At 38.3% G+C, this 6,407-nt stretch overlaps 1 long non-coding RNA gene across 1 annotated transcript; it reads left to right on the top strand.

Annotated features, from left to right (window-relative positions):
- Positions 1-5,328: 5,328 nt before the first annotated feature.
- On the top strand, positions 5,329-5,980 carry LOC141365178 (uncharacterized). Its single transcript, XR_012370355.1, has 4 exons — positions 5,329-5,458; positions 5,561-5,617; positions 5,720-5,788; positions 5,892-5,980. It is a non-coding gene; the product is annotated as an uncharacterized lncRNA (long non-coding RNA).
- Positions 5,981-6,407: the final 427 nt, after the last annotated feature.

Raw genomic sequence — 6,407 nt, 5'->3', positions numbered from 1 at the left:
GCTAGTTCAAAACGTTTCTGCAAGGGTACTTACTCGATCTAAGAAGTATGACCACATAAGCCCAATTCTGGCATCTTTACACTGGCTACCAGTTAAATATCGCATACAATTTAAAATATCCCTAATCACCTACAAAGCTTTAAATGGCCTAGCACCCTCATATCTTAGAAAATTACTATCAGAATACAATCCATCACGCACACTACGGTCACAAAATTCTGGTCTCTTGATTATCCCTAGACTATCAAAAGTGTCTAACAGTGGAAGATCCTTTTCCTACTTAGCCCCTAAGCTCTGGAATGATTTACCAACTGATGTCCGAGAATCAGACAAAGTCGATAATTTTAAATCTAGACTTAAAACTTTTCTATTCAACAAAGCATTCGCATAATTTGTCTAGTAAAGGTACTTAACTCGCAATAGTTATTTTTTCGGAACAAAGCACTCACTGTCATAACACAGACCTTATCAGCATGAACACTTCAAAATGAATTGCATTAAATAGTTTGCCACTGCTTGCCACTGAACCTGCATTAACGACGACAGTGGGGCCTCTGGCCTTAGTCAAACGGGTTGGCACGTATGGTCGGGGTTGCGATCTTGGCACTTTCGTGTGTCTTGTGAATAGTATGCCATACAGACCCGTTTGCCACTGAACCTGCATTAACAACGACAGTGGGGCCGCCAGCCTTAGTCAAATGGGTTGGCACGTATGGCCGGGTTGCGATTTTGGCACTTTCGTGTGTCTTGTGAATAGTATGCCATAAAGACCCGTTTGCCACTGAACCTGCATTAACGACGACAGTGGGGCCGCCAGCCTTAGTCAAATGGGTTGGCACGTATGGTCGGGTTGCGATTTTGGCGCTTTCTTGTATCTTGCAAATAGTATGCCATACAGACCCGTTTGCCACTGAACCTGCATTAATGACGACAGTGGGGCTTCCAGCCTTAGTCAAACGGGTTGGCACGTATGGTCGGGTTGCGATTTTGGCGCTTTCGTGTGTCTTGTGAGTAGTATGCCATACAGACCCATTTGCCACTGAACCTGCATTAACGACGACAGTGGGGCTTCCAGCCTTAGTCAAACGGGTTGACACGTATGGTCAGGTTGCGATGTTGGCGTTTTCTCGTGGTCTTGTAAATAGTATGCAATATAGACCCGTTTGCCACTGAACCTGCATTAACGACGACAGTGGGGCTACAGGCCTTAGTCAAATGGGTCGACAGGTTTAATTTTCTCTTAAAGATTGGAAGGTGACCCTTAGTTACCATATATACCTTCGCATTGGGCCCCCAATTTGCTAAATCCTCAACTGTGGATAACATAATTATGCCGCAATAATTAGTCTGTCTGGAACTAAGCTGATTTAAACCACATCACTGCACTGCAAAAAATGACTTTCTTACTTAGTATTTTTGTCTTGTTTTCAGTAGAAATTTCTAAAAATTCTTAAATCAAGATGTATTTTCTTAATGAGCAAAATGACCTAAGAAAATAATACTAGTTTTTAGACAAAAAATATACAATTTAAGTGAATTCGTGCTTAAAACAAGCAAAATTATCTGCCAATGGGGTGAGAAAATTTTACTTGAATTAAGTGTTTAAGAAAAAAGATCTTATTTCATAATTTTTTTTCTCACCCCATTGGCAGTTATTTTTGCTTGTTTTAAGGACAATTTCAATTAAATTGTATATTATTTGTCTTAAAACTAGACTTATTTACTTCGAAAAGAAGGGTGGCTATATTGGTCACTGAGTCTATTATTTTATTAATTTTTTTTGTAAATGTAGAGTTTGTTTATTATTCTCACTTTAACAGTTGAAAAAAAACAAGTGAGATGGTAAAATCTTTGTTTTTCATTTAGTTGCCTAATAATTTTGCACACTAATAGTTGCCTAATAATGATGTACATAGAAATATTTTCTTAATAAAGCCAACATTTCACTTTTACTACTTAAATGTTCAAGTTTGAGGGTTTGTTAACATTTTGAATTGACCAAGAGCACTGTAGTTGTACAATAACAAAAGTAATCCTCAAAAATACAACTTGCCTAATAATTCTGCACTCCCTGTATACTCACCTGTATGCCCAAAGCTAAGAGCCAGTGTGCCTCTCTGTATACTCAACTGTACGCCCAAAGCTAAGAGCCAGTGTATTGTCCCCGTATACTCACCTGTATGCCCAAAGCTAAGAGCCAGTGTATTGTCCCCGTATACTCACCAGTATGCCCAAGGTTAAGACCCAGTGTGCCTCTCTGTATACTCATCTGTACGCCCAAAGCTAAGAGCCAGTGTATTGTCCCGTATACTCACCTGTACGCCCAAAGCTAAGAGCCAGTGTATTGTCCTCGTATACTCACCTGTATGCCCAAGGTCAAGACCCAGTGTGCCTCTCCATATACTCACCTGTACGCCCAAAGCTAAGAGCTAGTGTACTGTCCCTGTATACTCACCTGTATGCCCAAAGTCAAGACCCAGTGTACCGCCCTGTAAACTTACCTGTGCGCCCAAAGCTAAGAGCTAGTGTGCCGCCTTTATACGCACCTGTCAGGGCCGGGTCTACAGGGAGGCTGAGAGGGGCATTGCCCCCCCCAGATTTTCCTTCTGCCCCCCTCAAAAAATGTCCAGCCAACCATAAAATAACAGAGTCTCTTTAAACAAAAAATGTCTTCTGTTGGCAAACGCTAGTGTTTACGGCTCCCACCCACTACTGTCTGATTAGCTTATACAAGTTTTTAGGGTCTTTTCAGCAGTATTTAACTCACAGGAAAAGTACTACTGTTCTCTATGACGGTAACTAAAAAAAAATGCATCTTTAAAATATATTTCAGAAACAATGCAATTTAGTATTACATAAACGTAATAACACAAAACATATTAAAATGAAACTTTTTTATAGTAAAACATGCCCAAAATAGCCCCTTATCCTTTCTTAGACTCACCTCATTATTTATTTATTTAAATACAACAACCAATGGCAAGTCTCCAGCAGCATTTAATGTGTTTGTTTTAGACATAGTTCTGTTTATTAAAATTAGAATATTAGTTTGGTTGTGGCATACTATATAGTAGATATAAATGCTATAAGATGGTTATACAGTAAATATACAGCATCGTAACAGCTGAGCATCGTGTGCAGTTTTAAAATCAAATTTTAGCGGTTTTGTCATCGTCATTCATCAGCTCATTCAGCTCGCGTTTGAGAAAAACTTCACACGCAAAAATCAACTGACTTTTAAGTTCAGAAGGAGTTGTAACTCCGCAAGGTCATCGTAAGGTAAAACGTTGTATTTTATAATGTTGCGTTGTATTATAATATCTAATTTGCTGTGTTATGAACAAAGCAATGTGATTTATCTTTGGTCTCGTCGCAAATCACACTTACAGTATTTTAGGGCTTGTGCTTTTGTCTGGTGCTGTTATTGGCAAACAGGATAACCTTTGACGAATTTGTCATGCATGTCAAATTGCTTTCATGATGTTTCAAAAAAGATTTTTTAAAGCGTTGTTTTTTGTTGTGATATCTGAGGTTGCTGCAGCAGCATGATAGGATCAGGAATTAATGAAAATATAGCTTATCACATATCATATTGAAAATGCATTATTTTAAATGAAGAAAATGTTTGAGAAGTGGAAATAAAGTGCCTAACAAGTGTTTATTTAGAATAAAGGCATATATTGAGTAGGGTAGGTATAAGAATGGCTTTAATTTATCTGTAAGTGAAATAATAGATTAAATGCAGTGTACACATTAATAAAATATAGCTATATGTACAGCTTTGCATTCATATCACCTGCTTGCGTGATTTCCCTAACTGTGACTTAATGTGTAAAACTACACTAAGTGTAAACATTATAACATTATAAATCTAATCGGATCTACTTTTAAAATTTGAACGTGCAAAAGGACATATAAATGGCCCTTTATTATAAGACATATGCAAAATAATATTGGATTGAAACATCCATAATTTTAGTGTATGAATCATTTTAGTCGAGAAATGGCTGCCCACCCAAAAATCCTGACTGCTCCCCCAGCCCAGCAAGCCTAGTACTGGGCCTGGCACCTGTATGCCCAAAGTCAAGGTCCAGTGTACTGCCCTGTGTACTTACCTGTACGCCTAAAGCTAAGAGCTAGTGTACCACCCTGTATACTCACCTGTACGCCCAAAGTCCAGCCCCAGTGTACCTCCCTGTATACTCACCTGTACTTCCAAAATCCAGTGTATTCGCTTTGCATACTCGCCGTACGACGAAAGTCAAGGATTCAGCCACCTACCTGTATACTTACCGGCACGCCATCATACTTGGCCCAGTTGCTCTTCATATACTTACCTGTGTACCCTCTAGGCGCCTCCAGTATTGAGCCCAGGAATACACCTGCATACCAGCCAGACGCTCACGCCTCGAGTCAAGGATCCTCCCCTATACGTCGTGGCTGCCAGCCCAAGGTACTCAATCCATCTATCTATCGGTGTAACTCATGATCTTCATTTCTTCATGTCCAGGAAAAGGGAGTGTGGAAGGCTCCACTGGCAGTTCTCCTGAAAAACATCAACAAAGACAAAGCTGTGAGTATTCTGTTTGAGGTCACGTGTGGGAATCAAAGAAGCGGTCGGAAGGCCTACCTGTCAGTCCCTGTGACGGAGTCAGAAGCGACTCATAACTGACGTTCTCCGATTTTAGATCCCCTTTCCCCTTCCCTACTTACCTTTTTAATTAATTTAAATAAAGATTGTTTTAATTTACTTACTCCCCTTGTGTGTCTGGTCATTGGGGTGTTCTTGGGACCTCCTCGAGGTGGAAACTAGGGAGGGGCGAGACTCACGACATTGGTGGTCCGCTCCGACCTAACGGATTTTGGTTATTTTATGTTATTATTTATAATATTATGTAAATTGTGACAGAGTCGTCAAAGCTCTGTAGTGAGCACTTCAAGGGCGGGTCAGATTGTCAGGCTAAGAGATGGTGCGACCCCATCTGTATGTATGAAATGTTTTTGTTTTTAAGCTCTCCTTGTTCAGTTTTAATATTGTGTAGTGTGTGTGAGTGAGTGAGTGAGTGAGAGAGAGAGAGAGTGTGTGCGTGCGTGTGTGTGAGAGAGAGAGAATGTGTGTGAGAGAGAGAGTGTTTGAGTGAGTATGTGTGTGAGAGAGAGAGAAAGAGAGTGTTCATTTGAATTTATTTCAATCAAACTTGTTCTTTATTAAAATATACAATTAATTAATTTAAAATAGTCAAGTAGTGTCCACCTCTACATATTGATAAATGTAGTTACATTTTCCAAGCATCTGTGCTTTATCAGAGTGTTTGTCTTGGGGAAAAAAATTGACTTTACTAAAAAATGTCCAGTTATGAGAGTACTCTTTTGATTGGGAACACATCCCCATGAAGTCACAACATTTTCAAGTACCTACTGCTCCAGCATTATCAAGCATTTCCAGTGGAACAGATAGGCAAGTCATTGCATGGACATAATTTTGTAATTGTTTTAGTACACGTTTCAAATTAAACTTATCTGCCTATACCTCATAGTGTCTTATGATTATTGTTTTCAGAGATGAACATCTGAGTTCAATAGCAGACGCACCGGAAATTGGAACCCTTGAGCAGAGGTAACCAAAAAACTGAAATTGTTTTAACTCTGTAGCTTGTGTCCCTTCTCAATACTCTGTTTTCATCTGATACATGTTTTAAATTATCATTTATTTTCATAGCATGCATGACATGAGCATTGATTAAGAGGAGTTGAACGAAAATGCATTTAATGACCCCATGAACAGTGTGTAAGTGGACTTCTGTTCTATTATTGGTTTTTATTGAGTTGTGTAGTATACATTACTATACATTCATAAAGTTGCTATTTTCTGAGTATGTTTTATCTTAAAGGATTGATTGGGCAGAAGATGGGCCATCATTTCATGGTGACCAGGATGATAGCTCTGATGATGAATATCTTTCAGCAATTTTTTTTGTGGTGAGTCATAATCTATTACTGCCCTTTACTTTGTTTATGTGTTGTTTTTACACGTTAACTTTGTTTAAGATTATTTTGATATTGATTTCTATTCTTTTAGTTGAATAGAATGAACACTGATGTATCAGGGAATATATATATATATTATAAGCCAAATAATACACCTAATTTTATATGTATTTCTTCTGAGCAATATAAATCTGTGGTTTGTTATTTTATACTCATTTTACTGTGTTAAACTCTTTGTTACTTAATACGCCTAGGGTTGCTTTGATGTAAAGTATTATAATCATTGAGTTGGGAGTATATGCATGACAGCTCTTAAATTGCATGTTTAACAAAGTGACACATATATGGTTTTGTATTTACTAGTTTATTAAGAGTAGAGAGATTGATGCATGTATTAGAACAAAGCAAAAGGGATACAT

The sequence above is a fragment of the Misgurnus anguillicaudatus genome, chromosome 7 (assembly GCF_027580225.2).
Source record: "Misgurnus anguillicaudatus chromosome 7, ASM2758022v2, whole genome shotgun sequence".
In the NCBI taxonomy this organism is placed as follows: domain Eukaryota; kingdom Metazoa; phylum Chordata; class Actinopteri; order Cypriniformes; family Cobitidae; genus Misgurnus; species Misgurnus anguillicaudatus.
The sequence above is the reverse complement of the archived record's forward strand: the minus strand, read 5'-3'. Positions and strand labels throughout refer to the sequence as shown.